This window comes from Cherax quadricarinatus, chromosome 27 (genome assembly GCF_038502225.1).
Source record: "Cherax quadricarinatus isolate ZL_2023a chromosome 27, ASM3850222v1, whole genome shotgun sequence".
Lineage (NCBI taxonomy): Eukaryota > Metazoa > Arthropoda > Malacostraca > Decapoda > Parastacidae > Cherax > Cherax quadricarinatus.
In genome coordinates, this window is record NC_091318.1 from 23,277,534 (window position 1) to 23,303,303 (window position 25,770).

Here is a 25,770-nt window from a genome sequence, read left to right on the forward strand (position 1 = left end):
TCTTTCTCCAAGAACTTTAAAAGTTATATGCCCCGTTCACCATGTAGATGTAAGGCCACGTTAGGGACGATTTACCATGGGTATCTACGACTGTTTGCTCTGAAGATATACGGCCGTATAAATAACAAGAGTCTCCAAGGTTATACAACAACTCTGTACATCGTTAGTAAAACATCACTTCAATTATCTTGCACAGTCCTGGTCTCCACATTAGGAAATTAATATGCTTGCGCAAGAAAAATGAATGACGATAGAATTTTTCTTAAATAAACTGGAAGCTTTGAACTTATGGGCCTATAAACGGCGTATAATGCAAGAGGATCTGATTGTACAAATAATAGGTAGGTAATGTATAATTAAAAGAGTAATAAATAAAACATTATGAAGATATGCAAGACAGAAATCGAAATAATACTCATGCTGGAGAAATTCATAACTGGAAAGAGTATTGGAAAGTATTGGCTTGGCAATAGAGTTGTAGAGAAGTGGAGTAAACTTTCATCAAGTGTTACTGATACAAACATTTTGTGACGTTTGACAAACACATGAGAGGGAATGATTGCGTCTGAGTTGATCCTCAACCCGCAAATAATGTTCAGCTGGGCCACTAAGAAACATCAGCTTTGAAAGCTTAAAGCCAAGCTGATATCTCCTATTCTTATGTTTTGCTATATTTTATTCACATTCGCTTGTACACTCGTATCTCATAACTACACTCAGGTACACTTAAACATTAATAAAATTTTGCAAACTGATCTAATGTGGTCTGTGGATTTTACTGTAATATTTTTTTTCCTCAGCTGCAGTTAACACACCCGTGTTGGCCCGACCACAGATACTTCATTAGTGGTATATCCTGCTGAAAGACATTAAATTATAATTACTGTATATCCAGCTGAAAGTCATTATATAATAATTACTGGGACAGCTAAATGTGGCATAAAATATTCCCTTTGTTAATGTATTCTAATAATTTCTCGAGTAATTTTCAGTAATTACACACACGTGGAAAAATCTAATTAACTGAACATGTGGTGGTATCATCACCATGTAAGTCTATTATGCCATCATTATTTCTGTACAATCCATTCAGTTAGACTCATCAGGGCGACCAGACTGAGTGCTTTACACTAGATAGATAATTACCTAGCATAACAGTACTTTCTTTTATGTACAGCAATTTGAATATAAAATTTCATCTAGTAAAAATTCGTAGAGTAATAATTTATTCAGTCTCAGCTTAAATCGTTTTTGTGTCTGTCTAATAGTGTTTTCTGAATCACCTTAAAATGGAACGTTGTTTGAAAAATACTGTTAAACAGGCGACATACACAGCTGCGCCTGGGGCGACATGTTGTTGCTCCTTCACTACCATGCTGCAGTTTTTCCTGGCACCGGCCTTCGTAAATTGCTGCCTTGAGCAGGGTGCCACCAGGTTGTCCGTACAGTAATCTGGAAATAGTTACTTTTGGAACTTCGCATTGTATTTAAGACTGGATAGAATGAAGAATCAGTGAGGAAAAAAAGAGACGGAAGTAGAGACATGCAGAAGAAAATAACCAGGTTAATACCAAGACTGATGCTTGATACCAGATAACGTGAGTCAGGCTGGAGAGTCTGTGGTCAGCTAGTTACAATGGCCTTGGGAGTGAAGGGGTACAGCTTTGAGATACCTAGACCAACAAATGCAGTGAAATACTTGGACAGTGATATCTAATGATCAGCGTATGAAAATGCATGGGGGAAAATCAAGCCTATGTTATTTTTCCACGTAACTCAGAAGTGGGAAAATGCGGGAGAGAGTCGAGGATTGGCAGTAGCATAATGCACACTATTTTCGCCAAGTTCTGTTGCTATATTTTCAATGGTTCAACAGGTTACACAACCCACACTTTGGAGGAGGAATCCTGAGGCATTTCGCTGACATTCCTTTGACATGTCGCTGATCAAATATACACACATCCAGGATTGAATCTTTGAATTTCTGGACGAGAGCCGAGTGTGTTGTCTCCCGTCCCAGATAGATGACCATAAAGAAAAAACACAACACACATGAGTATACCTGCAGTATACCTGGAGAGGGTTTCGGGGGTCAACGCCCCCGCGGCTCGGGCTGAGACCAGGCCTCATGGTGGATCAGGGTCTGATCAACCAGGCTGTTATTGCCGGCCACATGAGTGTGAACTTCATATCACGTTCAACAGAGATTCACGTAAATAGGACATATATGCCCCATCAGTTTGCTTTGCCATTCCGCAACTTTTTCACTCACCGTGCTTTCTGTTTGACATATCTTATCGCAGTTCGAGTGATGATGGTCTGGATAATTACCCAACACTGCAGCAAGGTTACCTTCTTTCACCCCAGCACCAGGAGGTCACACACATACTCACAAGGCTGTATTTATGACTCACAAAATTGCTATAAAACGACTATAAACAAACCATGGAACGGGTGGGGATTTAACCCGTTCCATGGTCATTATTTATGGTTTGTGAGAGACGTGGAATATATTTTTCATGGAGAAGTGCTGACGCTGTTTAGATAATACAGCGATCTAGGAAATGGAAGGCAATTTTAGCCCGAGAAAGGGAAAGGTAGCTGAAAGGTCTTAAATCCAGACCTTACTAGCATCAAGGTACCCACGTTCCTTGAAGCGAGGAGAGAAATTTTATAGTCGACTTAACTCGTATGTCATTCTGTTCTTCCCTACCTTTCTCGCTGCATAATTATAATTTTTAATGCTTCCATTTAGGCAATTTTTCTTACACTTTGCTCTCGCTTAAAAAAATATTCTCACGGAAAGTAGATGTACACAAAGACACCATAAAGAAATTAATTTATTCCTACGTGCAAATTTAATGTAATTATCTCAGACTCAGACTTTTCCTCGTGCTTGGTAATTTCCTCATTATTGTAATTAGAATTTGCAAAAACAGCCGAGGTGCTGCCATCGGCCTCCTTTTTACAGTAAAATAATTGGGCTATGAACTTGTTCTCTCTCTAGTTAAGACTTTGACATTTTCTCATTGTTTGTTAGTACTAAATGTAACGTTATTCGAATTAGGACTTGATTTTAAAAGTACCAGTTGAAATCTTTTCAGAGTTAAAATTTCTAGACTTAACCCTGGTTTTTAAAGTACTAAATGTCTCCAATATTTTATCATGATTTTAAGTGTACTGAAGGCAACGTATTGCAAGTTAAGGCAAGAAATACGAGAAATGTGAATAAAGCAACTATTTTAACTATGTATATACAGAGTGTAATCAGCATACGAATTTTGTGTGTAACAAATATATAAACCATACCACGGGCGGGATTTGAACCCGCGGTCAGAGAGTCTCAAAACTTCAGACTTTTGAGACTCTCTGACCACGGGTTCAAATCCCGCCCGTGGTATGGTTTGTATGCAATCGTGTCATTACGATTTCGTGAGTCACGTTAACAAGTATAAATCAACCACAGATTAGTGTCATGAGGACACTGCATAGTTTTAAGTTGAAAAACATTTAAAAAATGATTCTTTTTTATTATTTCTCCAGGGGGCTGTGAGAGAATTATTTACAATAAACGCCTGTCTGCTTACCAACTGTATCTTTCTGACGAAACCTGTCCAGCAGACTATGTGCTCGAAATGATGCCTGGTTAACTACCGACTTACTCCTATTTAACGACTCACAAGGCTTTTAGTTAACTGAAAGGTGCCTATTTAATGATATTGGCACCTAGTCGACCTGAAAAATATTCAATCCAGAGTACTAGAGGCACCAGCGTGTATGACGCGGGTTAGAATCAGCGTAAGAAGTCCTGTGTAAATTAACAAACAATTCGAAGTGGAAACTTTACCTTTCGGGTCCGTCCTGGACCATTATCAAGTCAAACCTTGATCAGTAGTCCATACAGTGTCGGCTTAGCCACCCCGAATGGGTGTCCAGCAGGTAGAATCGAAGATATTAAAAGATATTTGAACATATTGTTATTTGCTGGACGTCTTGTGTGTGAAAGTATACAGGTAGTGTTATGAGCGCTGACGATCTGTACCAAAAATATCTTGGGGGGGAAAACTTAAGGCGTGATTATAAACAAAGCCTGCCAGTGACTGGTTGATGTGGACAAATACACAAACATACAGAACATTAACAGCGCTCTTGTACTTTTTTCATTTTCTCATGGATTAAAAACAGAAGTGTCCTACAGGGGTACCTGTTTCAGAGTAAATTAACGATTTTCACTGTAAAGTAACGATTTTCACTGTAAATTAACGATTTTCACTGTAAATTAACGATTTTCACTGTAAATTAACGATTTTCACTGTAAATTAACGATTTTGTATTGGTCAAATTTCAGTACCAGGATGGAGAAGGGCCTGTAATAGCAAGTATGAAGAACAGGAATATGTACTCAACATGAATGTTATTTCCATCATAATTAGGTTATACACAAGATATAAATTCTCCTATTACCGTAAACAGGACATACTCCTGGAAACACTCAAAATGCGCACACTATATTACTATTAAGACTAGAATATGCCCAAGATAATAATAATATCTTTATTTACTACAAGTACATGTACAAGGTATACAGTCCTATCTGACAACAATGACATACTACTATATAGAAAGTCCCTTGTTATGCTCCGCATTTCGGCACATTTCGGGCAAATTAGGTCAGTGTCCCAGGATGCGACCCACACCAGTCGACTAACACCCAGGTACCCATTTTACTGATGGGGAACATAGACAACAGGTGGAAAGAAACACGTCCAATGTTTCTACTCTGGCTGGGAATCGAACCCCAGACCCTCGCCGTGTGAAGCGAGAGCGTTAGCCACCAGGCCACCAGAGCCACCAGAGCTCACTGTATTACTAATATAGCCAAGATATACCCACGAAGTGCCCACCATCTAATTAAAACCCTACCTTGCATCTGAAATTCTATTGTAAGGGCTCTTTTTCTTAACTTTTTTTGCTTCATTAAATGCTAGAGAAAATCTTATGCTACTAGCATTTACATAATTTGTTTTCTTCGTGAGTTGCGTTATATTAAAGAATAAACTTGGGAAATGAATAATTAAAAAATTCATTAACATGATAACATTAACATGTTTAAGAAGATAGAGATTACGAGATAAGAAACTGCGCGATAATGAAACAGCTGATGTTATCTGGGAGAGTAAACACTGTCTCTCAGATGCTTTGGGAAATTCAACACTGGTTATATAAACCTTGGGAAAAGATACCGACAAATTGCTTTAGAAAAACACGTGAGCAAACACTAGGATATATTTATTAGAAAACGTTTCGGTCCTGGGACCTTGATCGCAAATCCTCTAAGATGAAGTGTTGAATTTGGTTTAGAAAAACACCAAACACTAGGAGATATTTATTAGAAATCGTTTCGGTCCTGAGACCTGCATCAAGGTCCCAGAACCGAAACGTTTTCTAATAAATATGTCCTAGTGTTTGCTCACGTGTTTTTCTAAACCAAATTCAACACTTCATCTTAGAGGATTTGCGAGTGCGAACGTTACTACTACTTAGTAGTCTTAGAGGAACTGGTTAATATAGGAACATTAGAACATATGGATGGAGAAACGACGCAGCAGATCTACTGGCCCATAACCCCTTAATTAAGGCAGGTTCCTTGAAGCTGGTGAGAGGCTCTTGATCTAGGGAGTTGGATCTGTGCTCCGGTTCCTTGAATTGAGTCTGAATACCTTCCATCCCCCCCCTCCGCACATGCGCTGTATAATCCTACGGGTTTAGCGCTCCCATGATAATAATAATAATAATAATAATAATAATAATAATAATAATAATAATAATACCGGCCCATAACTGGCGGATTCTTACCATAAATGTCTTTAAATAATATCACTTCTTAGAAGGATCGAGTAAACAGTTATGCTTCTTACAGAAAGTGAGAACGTAAACACTATTATTTCTTAGAGAAAATAAATAAACATTACTGCTTCTTAGAAGAATGAGACAATAAACACAAGTGCTTCTTAGAGGATCTGAGAGTAAACACTACGGCTCAGAGGACTAGTTATTAACTTGTAGTTCATAGTAGACTGTTATGGTATGCCACACATTCACCATTTCTGCTTCTGAGGGAACATAAACATGTAGTAAGTATGAATATAGGGACATAAGAAAGAAGGAGCACTGCAGCAGGCCTACTGGCCTATTCTAGGCACGTCAAGTCACCTACTGGACCAAGCTAGTCAAGTCCAAGTTACATTCACTTGAGAAGGAAGAAGCAGTGCATGAGACCTTCTTGCCCAAGCTAGTCATGTCCAACTCACACCCAAATGTGCTATTTTGTGTGCAACGCCGTCAAGTGACAATTGACATTTTGCAAGAGTTTGGTAATAGAGGTATGGGTGGAACACTCTCCCGAGCAGCGTTACTGAAGCTAAAACGTTAAGTAGTTTAAAAAATAGGTTAGTCAAATACATGAGTGGGTGTGGGTGGGTGTGAGTTGGACCTGACTGGCTTGGACCGGTGGATCTGGTGCAGTACTTCTTCCTTCTTAAGTAGATGTGACTTAGACCTGACTGGCTTGGGCCAGTCGGCCTGCCTCAGCGCTCCTTAAGTTCATATTCTCGTCACAACTCAGAAATGCCAGCACTGGTCTTTTCTCTGTTTTAGCAGCGAATATCAACATGACTATGGAGTCTAACACATTAATAAAATAATTAAAACTGTTTTCCATCACCTCAAAGCTTTTATTTTTAATCTTAAACACGGAAAAACCTGATTCTAAACCTTAACTTGGTCTCATCAAAAATATATTACTTTCTTAACTTTGCTTAATTTTTGCTCATAATATATATTGCGATAAACATCACTGTCATAAAAATTCTATATCCGCGTGAAAATTGAAAACAAAATTGGTGATTCGCCAACACAAAAAATAATGTTGTTAAGACACAAAGTTGAGGATTAAAACACATATGCAACAAGGAGGAAATGGTATGGTGATACCGACAAGATGTGGAAAAAGACACTTATGTACAGTTCAGGACATTTATTAAAGGAAACGTTTCGCCACGAGTGGCTTCTTCAGTTTTCTCTGTATTAGGACTGAAGAAGCCACTCGTTGCGAAGCGTTTCTTTTAATAAATGTCCTGAACTGTACATAAGTGTCTTTTTCCACACATATGCAACAGTTGCGTATCTTTTTTGATGCAACGTTTCATCAGTAAAAATATCCAACTGTTGCACATGTGTCTAAATCTTCAGAGAGAAATAAGAACATAATACATAAGAACGAAACCCCTCTGGCGTGCTGATGTCCTCTTTTGCCCCTCACCTATTCTTTTAATTGGGGACAAAAAAGAGGCTAACACTGACCCATTGGGCCCCCGCTCTAACCTTTCCCCCATCGATTTCCCCCCGTAAATTTTCCCTGCTTTTTGTCCCATCCCTCAAACCCCGGGAAAAATTTCTCCCCCTTTTCCCTGGGGCCTTTTTTTCAATAGTCTCGATGTGGGACCCTTAAAGCCCACAAATCCTATCCCCTTTTCCCCTTTTCATTTCCCAGGGTCTCCCCCTAAAATCCTTGGGTAAAAAAAAGTTAATAAATTCATGGGCGGGGAACGCCCTTTGAAAAACCATCCCAAAGATTCGTTGTTTAAATTTTTCCCTTTTAAAAATTGGCTACAAAATTTCCCCCCGGCAGTGGAATTAAAAATTTCCCCCCCATGGGGTTAAGGCTTTGGTCTTGGTTAAAACTGGGGCCCCCTTCACCTCTTTGAAAAAGGTTAAATTTGCCATTTCCATTATCTCCTCGCCGGTTTGAGTGATATGTTAAAAAGGTTAAAGGTTTCTGAAACCTAACCTTCCCAACGGGGCCGCCACGCCCACAGTTCATAAAGGGCCTGGGGTTTGTTTTTTAATTTACCCTTTTTGCCAAGGACCATTCCTTATGCCCCTAATCTCGGGTTTATTATCGCCCCTGTTCTCAAATTTTATCTTTTTCTAAAATTTCCCTTTTTGGGTATCCTCCCAATGAAAAAACGGAAGGGGTATGGGGTTTTAAAATTCACCCTTTCCTTTCACTGCCCGGGGGCTAGAAATTTTTTGAGGGGGCCCTTTCTTGCCCCTAATTTTTCTTCTGCCTAAAAAAGAACCCTTTTGGGTTGGTCTTCGATTCTTTTTTAATTTTCCTCAAATCTCTTTTTGCTTTTCTAACCCCCTTTTTTTTTCTCTCTTTAACTGAATTTTCAATTTTTTAAATTCCCCCTCTCCTTTTTTGATTTGCCTATATATCCTCTCTTTTGAAATCAGATATTTTAATCTTTGTTAAATCCATTGGAAATCTTTTTTTTTGATCTTTTTCCCCTATTTGGAACATTTTGACTGAGCGCTAAAATTATGCCGGGAAAAGCGTCATATCGGCAACCATCCCCCACCTCCCCTGACCTTAGTAAAGGTCATTCCAGTTCACCCCCTAAGAAATTTTTTCCAGTCCGGGATATAAAGAAGCAAAAGTCAGGGACGGAGACGGTTGTTTAAATTGGGAACCAGTATATTAAAACTGGGTTTGTAATCATTTTCCCCCAAAACTCATCTTTAAATTTTTCAAGATTCTAATTAGTTTTTCCCCTGCTGCGAAAACCAAGTCAAAAAGGTTTTTTCCCCTAGTTGTTTTCTTACAAACTTTTTTAAAAAAACAATCCGGGAATCGTATAAAAGGAAAGTCCCTGATTAAATTTTCCCTGTCAAATTGCTCCAGTCAATCTGTTTTGGTTAAAATCCCCCCATTAACCTTTTTTCTTATGTAGATCCCCCTTACAATTTCGTCCCATAGGTTTCTGCATTATAAAGTTTGGGGGTTTAAATCCACCCAAAAATTAGTTTTCTCGGCCCCTCGAAAAACTGAAACCCAAACAAGATTCAGGGGCGGGCCTTCCCAATTTTTATGTCTTTCTAACACAACAATTTAAATTTCTCTGACAAAATCCCTCCACCCCCTTTCCCTGTTGCCCCTGTCAGTGTGGAATAATTTATAGCCATATGTGACATTCAGAGGGCATCTTTTATCTTTCGGTTGAGCCAGGTCTCTTTATGTAATAATATCTTTTTTTCCTGCACTTCAATTAATCTTAGCTAAATCTATTTTTTCTTCCTTGCTATTGGTATAGAAAACCTTGGGGGCTGGTCCCTTCCCCTCTTCTGTTTTTGTTTGCTGCCCTGATCTATTGTCTTTTTTGGCTTCATGCTAAAATACCTTTTTTACCATTTTTTTTAACCCCTAGTTTTGCAACCTGTTTTTTCCCCCCCATCCTCTATTTTCTATCAGTTTTAAAACCCGGCTTTTCCCCAAATGGCCTTCTCAATTGAGTTTCCGGGTCCAAACCCCCCCCAAAAAGATTGCCCACCCCCTTTGCATACGTATCATTTTTGCCATAAAAGTTTTTCCAGTTGTCAATAAAATGGGATTGCGGGACCCTTTTTTCAGATCTGTTTTTAAAGAAATTTACCAATTTCCTAAAACAACCATTCATTTCCTCTCCCCCTTCTAGGCAAGATCTAAAATTGACTGGGACCCCCCCCTTAGACTTAAAAAATTTTGGGGCCCCGGCGGTTTATCGGGCCCTCTTCTCCCCTACCCTTCCCCAATACCCCATTTCCCCAACACTGGGACAGAAAATTCTTTTTCCCCCTTCCCTGCCCAAGTATTACCCCAACCTTTAATTTGCCCCCAACACCAGCCCCGGGGAACCCACCTCTATCTCTCTTCTTTTCCCTATTACAAAAGCCAGTAAAATTATCTTCCTGAGAGCCACCAACCACAAGAATCATTACCTCTGTTAGAGGAGTATCCCATCCCTTTCCCTGGCCAGGGGTACATTCACCCTAAAAAGAACAGGAAAAAATTTCCCTATTCAGATCTTCACTCTTTAACTTTCCTTTTCGGGATTCTCCCCCCCATTACTTTTTTCCCTCCCGTTGGGTCTGGACTGTACCTCACTGCTGGTGGCCTTTTTCTCCCCCCCCACCTGGCCTCCTCAAAAGGAGATACAGACTGCCCTCCTGCTAAAAGGCCTTTTTCCCCCCACAATTTTCCAGCCACCTCACCTCTCCCAGACCCTTAAAAGGTTGGCCCTTATTTCCCCAATCTCCTCCTGGAAAACCAAGACCTCCATCTTAAACCTCCCCAACCTAAATTTTTTTAAAACACTGCAAAGCAAGCCATTTTTGAATGGAAAAATCAGTGAACCACAAAGAACGGACGTAACTGGGGAAAAAAGGTCATCAGTTAAACAGTATTTCTCTCCACACCCATCATTATTTTGTCCCCGGGGGAGAACCTGGAATATTCTGGAGGGTGTTCCGGGGGGTAAACCCCCCGGGGCCCTGTCCTGACCAGGCCTGCAATGGTGGTGTCTCCCAAATTTAAAACAAAAAAAGGCTGAAATGGGTGTCTGCAATAAGTAGTTTTGTCCCACAGTGCTCCCCTTAGTTAGACTGCTTTGTGGCACCTTCCCCTGACTCCCCGGGCCGTCAACCAGGTAAAGGAGGGGGGACGGGGATGATGACCCTGGAACCATTTCCCGCAAATGGTTCCTGAAACCTCAATTTGGGGTAAAATTTTGGTAAAAAATCTAAAAATATAACTATACCAATGTGATTTTTTAGCCCCTCGAAGATGTTGGGGGCTTCCCCCTTTTGTTACTGGCCCTGTGAAAAGCGAAAAGTTTGGCATTCGAGCGCCACAAATGTAAGGGCCTCGAATAAATTTTTTTATTTTCTTTGATTTATGGAGAAATAACCCCGGGTTTAACCCAGCCAAACCCAACCTAGTTTGCCTTTTAAACTGAACAACCCTTTTAAAGGTTTTTTTGATACTACATTCGTTAAAGTACGTTAAAGGGAAATTTAATTTTGAATTTTTCTGGTGAAAACCGGGTTTTGCGGGGGTTTTTTTTTAATTGTTTAATTTAAAAAATAATAATAATAATAATAATAAAATTGAAATACTAAACTCTTGTACCATTCAGTGAATGAATGAAAATTAGAGGCTCGATCCTCCATTCTCCTCCGGGCCCCCCCGACCACTGGAGCGCCCCCAAAACCCCCAACCCTACCCGGTGACTGCTGGGCAACAGCCCCCCTCAACACTCCCACCCGTGACTGCTGGGCAACACCTCCTCCCAAAACTCTGCAGGGGACCTGGGCCCGCAACACCCCCCTCCACTTGCACCGGTGACTGCTGGGCAGCAACACCCTTTTTCCCCTACACCAGTGACTGCTGGGCAGCAACACCTCCTCGGGACTCCCAGTGACTGCTGGGCAACACCTCCTCCCAAAACTCTCCGGTGGGGGGCTGGGCAGCAACACCTCCTCCCAAAACCCTACCCGGGGACTGCCCGGGCAGAACACCTCCTCCCCCTCCCGCCCCGTAACTGCTGGGGCAACCTCCTCCTCCAGCACTCCCACCCGTGCTGCTGGAACGGAAACCCCCTCCCCAAACCCCCCCCGGGGACTGCTTTCGGGCCAAAACCCTCCTCAACACCCCAAGTGACTGCTGGGGAACCCCTCCTCCAACACCTTTTGCCCGTGGCTGGGCAACCAAACCTCCTCCAAAATTCACCGGGGACTGCGGGGGAACACCTCCCCAAACTCTCCTGCAAAGACCCTTTTTAAAACCCCCCAACACTCCCCACCCGTGACTGCTGGAAAAAACCCCCCCTCAACACTCTAAACCCGTGACTGCTGGGAAAGTAACACCTCCTCCAACCCCCCACCCGTGACTGCCAAAACGGGCACCCCCTCCCCCTCTACAGTGGCTTCTTTTACAAACAACACCTCCTCAACCTCTGCCCCGTGACTGCTGGGCAGCAACCCTCTCCAACCACTCACCCCGTGACTGCTGGGCGGGAACCCCCTCCCAACCTCTAAAAGTAAATCCCGGGGCAGCAACACCCCTCCAAACACCCCTACACCCGTGACTGCTTTGGAAAGGGGCCCCCCCTCAACCTCTACACCCGGGGGCCCGGAGCCGGCACCCCCCTCCCAAAACCCCACCAGTGACTGCTGGAGCAGCAACACCTCCCCAACCTCCCACCAGTGACTGCGGGGCCTTCACCTCCTCCAACACTCTACACCAGTGACTGCTGGAGCAGCAACACCTCCTCCCCGCACTCCCCCAGTGACTGCGGGGCAGCAACACCACCTCCCAAAACCCCCAACCCCTGACTGCTGGAGCAACAACACCTCCTCAACCTCTCCCCGTGACCCGGAGCCCCAAAACCTCCTCAACACTCACATACAGTATATTGTTCGTAATATATACATATATATATATATATATATATATATATATATATATATATATATATATATATATATATATATATATATATATATATATATATATATGTCGTGCCGAATAGGCAGAACTTGCGATCTTGGCTTGAATAGCAACGCTCATCTTGCCATATAAGACAAGTGAAAATTTGTGTATGCAATAATGTCGCCAAAATCACTCTGAACCTAACGAAAAAAATATATTTCACTGAGTTTGTTTAGTATTAAATTATTATATTATTTTTTTTATTATCACACCGGCCGATTCCCACCAAGGCAGGGTGGCCCGAAAAAGAAAAACTTTCACCATCATTCACTCCATCACTGTCTTGCCAGAAGGGTGCTTTACACTACAGTTTTTAAACTGCAACATTAACACCCCTCCTTCAGAGTGCAGGCACTGTACTTCCCATCTCCAGGACTCAAGTCCGGCCTGCCGGTTTCCCTGAATCCCTTCATAAATGTTACTTTGCTCACACTCCAACAGCACGTCAAGTATTAAAAACCATTTGTCTCCATTCACTCCTATCAAACACGCTCACGCATGCCTGCTGGAAGTCCAAGCCCCTTGCACACAAAACCTCCTTTACCCCCTCCCTCCAACCCTTCCTAGGCCGACCCCTACCCCGCCTTCCTTCCACTACAGACTGATACACTCTTGAAGTCATTCTGTTTCGCTCCATTCTCTCTACATGTCCGAACCACCTCAACAACCCTTCCTCAGCCCTCTGGACAACAGTTTTGGTAATCCCGCACCTCCTCCTAACTTCCAAACTACGAATTCTCTGCATTATATTCACACCACACATTGCCCTCAGACATGACATCTCCACTGCCTCCAGCCTTCTCCTCGCTGCAACATTCATCACCCACGCTTCACACCCATATAAGAGCGTTGGTAAAACTATACTCTCATACATTCCCCTCTTTGCCTCCAAGGACAAAGTTCTTTGTCTCCACAGACTCCTAAGTGCACCACTCACTCTTTTTCCCTCATCAATTCTATGATTCACCTCATCTTTCATAGACCCATCCGCTGACACGTCCACTCCCAAATATCTGAATACGTTCACCTCCTCCATACTCTCTCCCTCCAATCTGATATTCAATCTTTCATCACCTAATCTTTTTGTTATCCTCATAACCTTACTCTTTCCTGTATTCACCTTTAATTTTCTTCTTTTGCACACCCTACCAAATTCATCCACCAATCTCTGCAACTTCTCTTCAGAATCTCCCAAGAGCACAGTGTCATCAGCAAAGAGCAGCTGTGACAACTCCCACTTTGTGTGTGATTCTTTATCTTTTAACTCCACGCCTCTTGCCAAGACCCTCGCATTTACTTCTCTTACAACCCCATCTATAAATATATTAAACAACCACGGTGACATCACACATCCTTGTCTAAGGCCTACTTTTACTGGGAAAAAATTTCCCTCTTTCCTACATACTCTAACTTGAGCCTCACTATCCTCGTAAAAACTCTTCACTGCTTTCAGTAACCTACCTCCTACACCATACACTTGCAACATCTGCCACATTGCCCCCCTATCCACCCTGTCATACGCCTTTTCCAAATCCATAAATGCCACAAAGACCTCTTTAGCCTTATCTAAATACTGTTCACTTATATGTTTCACTGTAAACACCTGGTCCACACACCCCCTACCTTTCCTAAAGCCTCCTTGTTCATCTGCTATCCTATTCTCCGTCTTACTCTTAATTCTTTCAATAATAACTCTACCATACACTTTACCAGGTACACTCAACAGACTTATCCCCCTATAATTTTTGCACTCTCTTTTATCCCCTTTGCCTTTATACAAAGGAACTATGCATGCTCTCTGCCAATCCCTAGGTACCTTACCCTCTTCCATACATTTATTAAATAATTGCACCAACCACTCCAAAACTATATCCCCACCTGCTTTTAACATTTCTATCTTTATCCCATCAATCCCGGCTGCCTTACCCCCTTTCATTTTACCTACTGCCTCACGAACTTCCCCCACACTCACAACTGGCTCTTCCTCACTCCTACAAGATGTTATTCCTCCTTGCCCTATACACGAAATCACAGCTTCCCTATCTTCATCAACATTTAACAATTCCTCAAAATATTCCTTCCATCTTCCCAATACCTCTAACTCTCCATTTAATAACTCTCCTCTCCTATTTTTAACTGACAAATCCATTTGTTCTCTAGGCTTTCTTAACTTGTTAATCTCACTCCAAAACTTTTTCTTATTTTCAACAAAATTTGTTGATAACATCTCACCCACTCTCTCATTTGCTCTCTTTTTACATTGCTTCACCACTCTCTTAACTTCTCTCTTTTTCTCCATATACTCTTCCCTCCTTGCATCACTTCTACTTTGTAAAAACTTCTCATATGCTAACTTTTTCTCCCTTACTACTCTCTTTACATCATCATTCCACCAATCGCTCCTCTTCCCTCCTGCACCCACTTTCCTGTAACCACAAACTTCTGCTGAACACTCTAACACTACATTTTTAAACCTACCCCATACCTCTTCGACCCCATTGCCTATGCTCTCACTAGCCCATCTATCCTCCAATAGCTGTTTATATCTTACCCTAACTGCCTCCTCTTTTAGTTTATAAACCTTCACCTCTCTCTTCCCTGATGCTTCTATTCTCCTTGTATCCCATCTACCTTTTACTCTCAGTGTAGCTACAACTAGAAAGTGATCTGATATATCTGTGGCCCCTCTATAAACATGTACATCCTGAAGTCTACTCAACAGTCTTTTATCTACCAATACATAATCCAACAAACTACTGTCATTTCGCCCTACATCATATCGTGTATACTTATTTATCCTCTTTTTCTTAAAATATGTATTACCTATAACTAAACCCCTTTCTATACAAAGTTCAATCAAAGGGCTCCCATTATCATTTACACCTGGCACCCCAAACTTACCTACCACACCCTCTCTAAAAGTTTCTCCTACTTTAGCATTCAAGTCCCCTACCACAATTACTCTCTCACTTGGTTCAAAGGCTCCTATACATTCACTTAACATCTCCCAAAATCTCTCTCTCTCCTCTGCATTCCTCTCTTCTCCAGGTGCATACACGCTTATTATGACCCACTTCTCGCATCCAACCTTTACTTTAATCCACATAATTCTTGAATTTACACATTCATATTCTCTTTTCTCCTTCCATAACTGATCATTTAACATTACTGCTACCCCTTCCTTTGCTCTAACTCTCTCAGATACTCCAGATTTAATCCCATTTATTTCCCCCCACTGAAACTCTCCTACCCCCTTCAGCTTTGTTTCGCTTAGGGCCAGGACATCCAACTTCTTTTCATTCATAACATCAGCAATCATCTGTTTCTTGTCATCCGCACTACATCCACGCACATTTAAGCAACCCAGTTTTATAAAGTTTTTCTTCTTCTCTTTTTTAGTAATTGTATACAGGAGAAGGGGTTACTAGCCCATTGCTCCCGGCATTTTAGTCGCCTCATACGACACGCATGGCTTACGGAGGAAAGATTCTTTTCCACTTCCCCATGGACAATAGAAGAAATAAAAAAGAACAAGAGCTATTTAGAAAAAGGAGAAAAACCTAGATGTATGTATATATATATATGCATGTGCGTGTCTGTGAAGTGTGACCAAAGTGTAAGTAGGAGTAGCAAGATATCCCTGTTATCTTAGCGTGTTTATGAGACAGAAAAAGAAACCAGCAATCCTATCATCATGCAAAACAGTTACAGGTTTTTGTTTCACAGTCATCTGGCAGGACGGTAGTACTTCCCTGGGTGGTTGCTGTCTACCAACCTACTACCTAATTGTAAACAAATTTAAAATATATTTAGTTGGGTTAGGCTAAAATAAATTACTCTTGTTATAATAAGGTTAGGTAAGTTTTCTAAGATTCTTTTGGTGCAAAATTAAAAATTTTTACATTAACAGTAATGAAAAAAATATATCTTTAAAAGTATAAAAGAAAATTTTCGAAAGTACTTAATTTTAAATGAGTTCTTGCTAATTGACCAGTTTTACATATTCGGCACGATATATATATATATATAAATATATATATATATATATATATATATATATATATATATATATATATATATATATATATATATATATATATATATATATATATATATATATATATATATATATATATATATATATATATATATATATATATATATATATATATATATACATATATCCTTTCAACAAACCGGCTGCATCCCACCGAGGCAGGGTGGCCCAGAAAGGAAAACAAAAGTTTCTCTTTTTATATTTAGTAATATATACAGGAGAAGGGGTTACTAGCCCCTTGCTCCCGGCATTTTAGTAGCCTCTTACGACACGCATGGCTTACGGAGGAAGAAATCTGTTCCACTTCCCCATGGAGATAAGAGAGAACTAGTAGGAAAATAGAAAAAAAACAACCCAGAGGGGAGTGTACATATATGCTTGTAAATGTATGTGTAGTGCGACCTAAGTGTAAGTAGAAGTAGCAAGATGTAACCTGAAATCTTGCATGTTTATTAGGGACAGAGAAAAGGCACCAGCAATCGTACCATCATGTAAAACAAATACAGGCTTCCTTTACATTCACTTGGCAGTACGATATTATCTCCCTGGGCGGTTGCTGTCTGCCAACTTACTACCTACAATATATACATATATCTTGTAGATTATTTAAAGTGATTATATATAATCCAAATGTAATGTGAGTAATTACAATTTACATTTATTTTGGCCTTACTAATCTCTTAAACCTATTACACAGTCAACACGGAACATGTTAATTATGGCAGAGTCAAGGGTAAAACAACTCTGACTTTTATTTGTGCTACACTCATCAGTAATCTGCCTGAGAGTTGACTCGATTGTATTTTAACACTGTTTGCTTAGTCGAGAGATTTACCTACTTAATTGGTTGAGACAGTAGCTATTATTATTATTGTTATTATTATTATTATTATTATTATTATTATTATTATTATTATTATTATTATTATTATTATTATTATTGTTGTTGTTGTTGTTGTTGTTGTTGTTGCTATTATTACTGATGTCATAAATAAAATGACAACCCACACCTGTGTGTCTCATTTACATACAACGCCTGGGAGTTGGAGGTAATCAAGTTTGATCAAAGACAGGGAACGGTAACAATAAATACTTGGATCAAGAGACCTTCACCAGCATTAAGGTGTCCTCTTCCCTTCTTTGCTGATATAACTATCAGCAGATATTTAATATATCCATCTATCATACATATTCCAGAGGTAAGTTAATTAAGAAAACCTCAAGATTTCTTCATCCTTCACTGTACCATAATTAATTTATTTGTAATGCGCTGTAATGCGGTGAAGGGATTAATAAGTCCAATTTATTTCTGACATGCAAACACCTCACTTCGCTTGCGCATTTTCTGAAAGGCTTTTATAATATTTACATTGGCCATAACATATCAACTACACGAGGATCATTAACACTTCCTGTCACCTGTGCACCACCAGTCAAGGTTATTGTAATCCATAATAAACAGATTAGGATAAACTTTATGTGTATCAATAATATGATACATTCCTCTCCAAGTGTATATTCACTGATACACCAAAAGACTTTCTACAGTGTCTTTCTAGATACTCTTTCACATATTATTCTGCTACATTATATATTTATTTTAGTTGCTTCTGAGTGTGTTTGAATAAGCAAACGAATGTGTTTTAGCACTTTCTTTATCTAAGAGACTGATATTTCCACGACTTTTTAAATATTGGCTATTCCTACGAAGGCTTAGATATCAACAGAAGAAACAGCACTTGCCCTCTCTTTGTCTTTCCAGATAAGCACAGGCATGACTCAAGAAATCGTAATGACACGATTGCAAATAAACCATACCCCCGGCCGGGATTGAACCCGACGGGCTGGAGTTTTGAGACTCTATGACCGCGGGTTCACTCCCGGCCGGGGGTATGGTTTAAGCACAGGCATCATGAAACAAAGATGGAAAACGGAACCACAACATCCCCATCCAATAAAGCAGCTGGAGACTCTTCCCTTCCCAAATGAGACAGAGCTCTTTTGTTATCACTACATTCGTCAGGGGGAAAAATAATCTTACGCGGGACTTAGGTGATGGCTGTCTGTTTGCAAGAATCACAGAATAGCAGTACATAAGAACATAAGAATGGAGGAACACTGCAGAAGGCCTACTGGCCCATGCGAGGCAGGTCCTTATCAAAACGACTACTACCTAAAGCTTCCCTAGAAATAACTCCCGTACCCAATGACACCAATCAAACCCAGCCCCTCCCACTCATATATTTCTCCAGTCTCTTCTTAAAGCTACCCAAGGTCCTAGCCTCTATCACCCCACTGGGAAGACTGTTCCACGCATCTACAACTCTGTTAGAAAACCAGTACTTACCTATGTCCTTTCTAAATCTAAATTTATCCAGCTTAAATCCATTATTCCTGGTTCTTACCTGGTTCAACACCCTCAGTACTTTATTAATATCTCCATTGTTTATGCCCGTCATCCACTTATACACTTCAATGATATCTCCCCTCATTCTACGCCTCTCCAGAGAGTGGAGATTTAAGGCTTTGAGTCTATCTTCATACGGGAGGTTCCTTACACAGTAAATCATTTTAGTCATTCTTCTCTGTATGTTCTCTAATGAGTCTATATCCATCCTGTAGTAAGGGGACCAAAACTGAGCAGCATAATCTAAATGAGGCCTCACTAGTGATGTATAGAGCTGTAAAATAACTTTTGGACTTCTGTTACTTATACTTCTTGAGATAAATCCAAGTAATCTGTTGGCCTTGTTGCGCACACTAAGGCACTGCCGTCTTGGCTTTAGATTTCTGCTTACCATGACTCCCAAGTCTTTTTCACATTCTGTATGATCAAGCTCTACTTCACCTAGATTATAGCTTCGAGGGTTATTTTCATTACCAAGGGCAAGTACCTTACACTTATCCACATTGAACCTCATCTGCCATTTTTCAGACCAAGACATTAATTTGTCCAAATCGTCCTGGAGTTCATTGATATCCTCCTCAGAGTGAATTATACGGCCTATCTTTGTATCATCAGCAAATTTACTCATGTCACTCGTAATCCCTTCATCAAGGTCATTAATGTAAATTATGAACAAGAGAGGGCCTAAAACTGATCCTTGTGGAACGCCACTAGTGACTAATCCCCATTCAGATTTCACTCCATTAATGGTAACTCTCTGCTTTCTATTGGTAAGCCATGCCTCAATCCATGCTAGAACTTTACCTCCTATACCATGAGCTGACACTTTTCTTAAGAGTCTCTTGTGAGGTACTCTATCGAAGGCTTTACTAAAAATCCAAATAAACAATATCATATTCCTTATCACTGTCAACTGCCTCAAATGTTCTAATGAAGAACGTCAGTAAGTTTGTCAGGCAGGAACGACCTCTCGTGAATCCATGCTGAGATTCATTTATCAAGTTATGCTCTTCAAGGTGACTTCTGATAATGTCAGCTATAATTGATTCTAATAACTTGCCCACTATAGATGTCAGGCTTATTGGACGGTAATTTGAAGGAGTGGACTTATCCCCTGATTTGAATATAGGAACCACATTAGCCATCTTCCACAACTCTGGCACAACACCGGTAAGGATGGACGCATTTAATACACTCGTTAATGGCTGACTAAGCTCCATCTTGCATTCCTTAAGTACCCTGGAAAACAACTCATCGGGTCCCGGGGACTTAATTTGTTTCAGTTTGTCTATCTGTTTAATAACCATGTAACCTCTCCCTGGTGCATTCTGGAATGTCGCAGACATTTTCTAGTTACTTTACAGACTACGGCTGAACCCGCGGAGCTATAAACCAGGGATGGCTAAACTTCCTTGACCTGAAGACCGTACACAATAATTTTCTGATAGTTTGAGAGCCGCAAGTTATGGATGACTTTTTCATGAAGAGCCATAAACTCACATTCAGATGACCAGTGCACACACTTTTTTTTTTAAATAATCCTAAAAAAAAATATTACACACCTGTTTATAAAACTAAATTGATCGTTATTGTAAGGAAAGCCACGTTCTGAAGGTTGATTATTATCTCAAATCACTGTCGAAAAACTAAAAAAAAAAAGTTACGGATGTCTAATATCTCAAGTTAAACCTGGATATCGTCTTACTGAGCAAAAGAGCCGCAAGCGGGTCATGAGCTGTGGTTTGACCACGTCTGTTGTAAGTGGCGGAGTTCAAAAGCACAAAAATGTGAGTGTCGTAGTTATTGGCCCTATTGAGAGTCACAACAATGCGACCGATGTCTTGCCAGTCGAACTCAGCTCAAGCGAGGGAGGGAGGGGGGGTCCTCTACTTGCCGAGCTTCATCATCTTCATCATCTTCATCATCTTCATCATCTTCATCATCTGAAGACTCCATCAGACATCAGCATCTGTTGATGACTAAGACACATGTGCATCACTTTGCTATTGTCAGCCGAATACGGGCGACTATAGAGTGATATAAATTTTACTCAGCTTCTCTTCCTGAACGTTAACATGTGAGAGACTTCGTCTCGTGCAATACTCCTCCCGACTTCAAGTTCAGCATCAGCTGCAGTTAGTCGTCTTAACCTACTACCAGTCTAAAGTAACTAAATTTATGCTTTTATAACAAATTCTTGAAACCTTCCTCTTTGTTTTCCTTTAACCACATCATAACCCCAAAACGAAATTGGACGAACCATTCCGAGTTGCTGACACGGCTGCTGGTCCTGAGTGTTGCTGACACATAGCTGATACACGACTGCCGACACAGCTACTAGAACTTACTTCTGCTAATACACAAAGCTGTTGGTTCTCACTGCTACTGACACGACTGTTACTGACTCGCCAAACTTTATTTTTTAGTACTGCTGACACGGCTGTTGGTTCTGACTGATGCTGACACAGTTGCTAGTCCTTAATGCTGCTGACAGAGCTGCTCGAGGGACCTTCCTGCTGCTGACACACAATTATTACTCACTAGTGACCTATGCATCTCCCGCGCAGGCCAGTTATGAGACGGAATGTTACACTGACACATCCTTCTCTATGATTGGTCAAGCTACGCCAAAAATTATTTCCCGATATTTCCGCGAGTTGCGTGTGCGCAAGTGTATACCTGAAGTATAACTAGGGAGGGTTTCGGGGGTCAACGCCCCTGCGGCCCGGTCTGAGACCAGGCCTCGTGGTGGATCAGGGTCTGATCAACCAGGCTGTTACTGCTGGCTGCACGTAAACCGACGTAAAAACCACAGCCCGGCTGATCAGGTACTGACTTTAGGTGCCTATCCAGCACCTTCATGAAGACAACCAGGGGTCTATTGGTAATCGTGTAAATTACTTATAAAAAATTATTCACAAATATTATAAACTTTCAAAGTACCATGACAATAAAAGTGTGTATGTGTGTGTGTTTGCCTATTTGTGATTGCAGGGGTCTAGTCACAGCTCCTGGGCTCGCCTCTTCGCTGGTTGTCACTAGGTCCACTCTCTCCCTGCTCCATGAGCTTCATTGTATCTCTTGTAAAAGCCTCCACTACATCACTATCTAGATGGTTCCCTTCCTGATAAGTTTATTGCTGAAGAAAAACTTCCTAACATCCCTGTGCCTCATCTGAGTCTTCAACTTCCAGTTGTGACCCCTTGTTACCATATTCCATCTCTGAAACATTATGTTCATACCCTCCTTGCCAATTCCTTTCAGTATTTTTTTTTTTTTTTTTTTTTTTTTTTGTGTGTGTGTGTGTGTGTGTGTGTGTGTGTGTGTGTGTGTGTGTGTGTGTGTGTGTGTGTGTGTGTGTGTGTGTGTGTGTGTGAGAGAGAGAGAGAGAGAGAGAGAGAGAGAGAGAGAGAGAGAGAGAGAGACATTTGGCAAAGTTACCGCAATATAGTTAACATCACTGGTTCAGTTTAATCTGGTAAGTGGATACTGTAGATCCACCTCGTTAAGTTCTCGGAATAATGGAATACAAACTCACTAGCAACTCCATGCACTTTTCTTTTTGCTCTTATTACTGATTATACTTAGAAGTTTCATGAGAAGGTTTTGCCCCGACTCATCATTTGATACAGCTGCTTCAGTGTACATCATCTATACTGACACTGTTGGTTCATACGTAAACTAACTATACGTTAGCAGCTGCTGTTTCTAAGTATACTGACAGATTTGTCTTACAGAGAAGAAAAGACTAGGTGCAAAACGGGATTTTATTTGGACAACATTTCGCTCTATTAGAGACTTCTCTAGTCTTACAGAGCGAAACGTTGTCTTAATAAAAGTTTGTTGTGCAACGTATATATTTTCTTCGCTTTTGAGATAGTACAACATTCGGTTCCCACACTGTAGTGTACAGTTACACAATACGAGTTTAGGAAAATATACAACTCTTCTGCGTATTTTACATATATATATATATATATATATATATATATATATATATATATATATATATATATATATATATATATATATATATATATATATGTCGTGCCGAATAGGCAGAATTTTCGATCTTGGCTTAAATAGCAACGCTCTTCTTGCCATATAGGACAAGTGAAAATTTGTGTATGCAATAATTTCGCCAAAATCATTCTGAACCTAACGAAAAAAATATATTTCACTGTGTTTGTTTAGTATTAAATTACTGTAAACAAATCTAAAATATATTTAGTTGGGTTAAGCTAAAATAAATTGTTCTTGTTATAATAAGGTTAGGTAAGTTTTCTAAGATTCTTTTGGTGCAATATTAAATTTTTTTACATTAGCATTAATGAAAAAATATATCTTTAAACGTATAAGAGAAAATTTTCGAAAGGACTTAATTTTAAATGAGTTCTTGCTAATTGACCAGTTTTACATATTCGGCACGACATATATATATATATATATATATATATATATATATATATATATATATATATATATATATATATATATATATATATATATATATATATATATATATATATATATATATATATATATATATATATATATATATATATGTCGTGCCGAATAGGCAGAACTTGCGATCTTGGCTTAAATAGTAACGCTCATCTTGCCATATAGGACAAGCGAAAATTTGTGTATGCAATAATTTCGCCATAATCATTCTGAACCTAACGAAGAAAAATATATTTCACTGTGTTTGTTTAGAATTAAATTACTGTAAACAAATCTAAAATATATTTAGTTGGGTTAGGCTAAAATAAATTGTTCTTGTTATAATCAGGTTAGGTAAGTTTTCTAAGTTCCTTTTGGTGCAAAATTAAAAATTTTTACATTAACATTAATGAAAAAACTATATCTTTAAACGTATAAGAGAAAATTTTAGAAAGGACTTAATTTTAAATGAGTTCTTGCTAATTGACCAGTTTTACATATTCGGCACGACATATATACATATATATATACAGTGGTCCCCCGCTTTTCGTAGTTCCCGGCAATCGTAAAATTCGCCAATCATAGAGGTATTTTCGTATAAACATGGACTCGCTTTTCATAGGTTGACTCGCGAGTCGTAGTTCGTCCGGGACGCGTACCCACGGGGTGAGCCAGGGCGGCAGCCAGTCTGGCATTGTTTACCAGTGAGCGAAGGTCCCCTCACGTGCTCCAGCGAAATATTTCATAATATTCCATTTATTTTAGTGCTTGCAAGTACTAAATAAGCTACCATGGCTCCAAAGAAAGCTCCTAGTGCCAAGCCTGTGGTAAAGAAGGTGAGAAATACGATTGAATTTAAGAAAACCATCATTGAACAATATGAAAGTGGTACAAGTGTGGCCGAACTGTCCAGGATGTATAAGAAACCCTACACAACCTTATGTTCCATAGTGGCCAAGAAAAATGAAATAAAGGATGCTGTTGTTGCAAAGGGAGTAACTATGCTGACAAAAATGAGATCACCAGTACTGGAAGAGGTTGAGAAGTTATTATTGGTGTGGATAAATGAGAAACAATTAGCAGGAGATACTCTTATGACTTCGTTTATTTGTGAAAAGGCTAGGCAGTTGCATGAAGATTTGGTAAAGAAATTGCCTGCAAATAGTGGTGAAGTGAGTGAATTTAAGGCCAGCAAAGGCTGGTTTGAGAGATTTAAGAACCGTACTGGCATACACAGTGTGGTAAGGCATGGTGAGGCTGCCAGTTCGGACCACAAGGCGGCTGAAAAATATGTGCATGAATTCCAGGAGTACATAGAGGCTGAAGGACTGAAACCTGAACAAGTGTTCAATTGTGACGAAACAGGCCTCTTTTGGAAGAAAATGCCAAAGAGGACCTTCATTACACAAGAGGAAAAGGCAATGCCAGGACACAAGCCTATGAAAGACAGGCTGACGCTAATGTTCTGTGCTAATGCTAGTGGGGATTTCAAAGTGAAGCCATTACTAGTGTACCATTCTGAAAATCCCAGAGTGTTCAGGAAAAACAATGTTATGAAGAGTAAATTGTGTGTGTTTTGGAAATCTAATAGTAAGGCATGGGTCACGAGGGAAATTTTCGTCGAGTGGTTCAATGAAGTGTTTGGCCCTAGTGTGAAGGAGTATCTCCTGGAAAAGAAATTGGATCTCAAGTGCCTGCTAGTAATGGACAATGCACCTGCTCATCCTCCAAACTTGGATGACCTAATTTTCGAGGAGTTTGGGTTCATCACAGTAAAGTTCTTGCCCCCGAATACCACTCCTCTCCTCCAACCCATGGACCAGCAGGTTATTGCAAACTTTAAAAAACTCTACACAAAAGCAATGTTTCACAGGTGCTTGACTGTGACCACAGACACTCACTTGACCCTAAGGGAATTTTGGAGAGAACACTTCAGCATCCTCCACTGCATAACCCTTATAGGTATGGCTTGGGAGGGAGTGACTACCAGGACTTTGAACTCTGCCTGGAGAAAATTGTGGCCAGATTGTGTCGACAAGAGGGATTTTGAAGAATTTGGGACTGAACCTATTGAGCCTATGTCTGTTGTAAAATCAATTGTGGCACTGGGGAGTTCCATGGGGTTGGATGTGAGTTTGGAGGATGTGGAAGAATTGGTGGAAGACCACAATGAAGAGCTCACCACTGAGGAGCTGCAAGAGCTTCAGCAGGAAGAGCAACACATCGCAGCTCAGAATCTTGCTGCAGAGGAGGAGGAAGAGAGATGGAAGAAGGTGCCTTCTTCAGAAATTAAAGAGATTTTTACTATGTGGGGTAAGATGGAAAGCTTTATGGAGAAACATCACCCTAACAAGGTTGTTGCAAGCCAGGTTGGCAACATGTACAGTGACAAAGTCTTGGGCCATTTTAGGGAAGTGTTAAAGAGACGCCAGAAACAGAGCTCTCTCCACAGTTATTTTGTGAGACAGGACTCCAGTGACTCTCAAGGTGGTC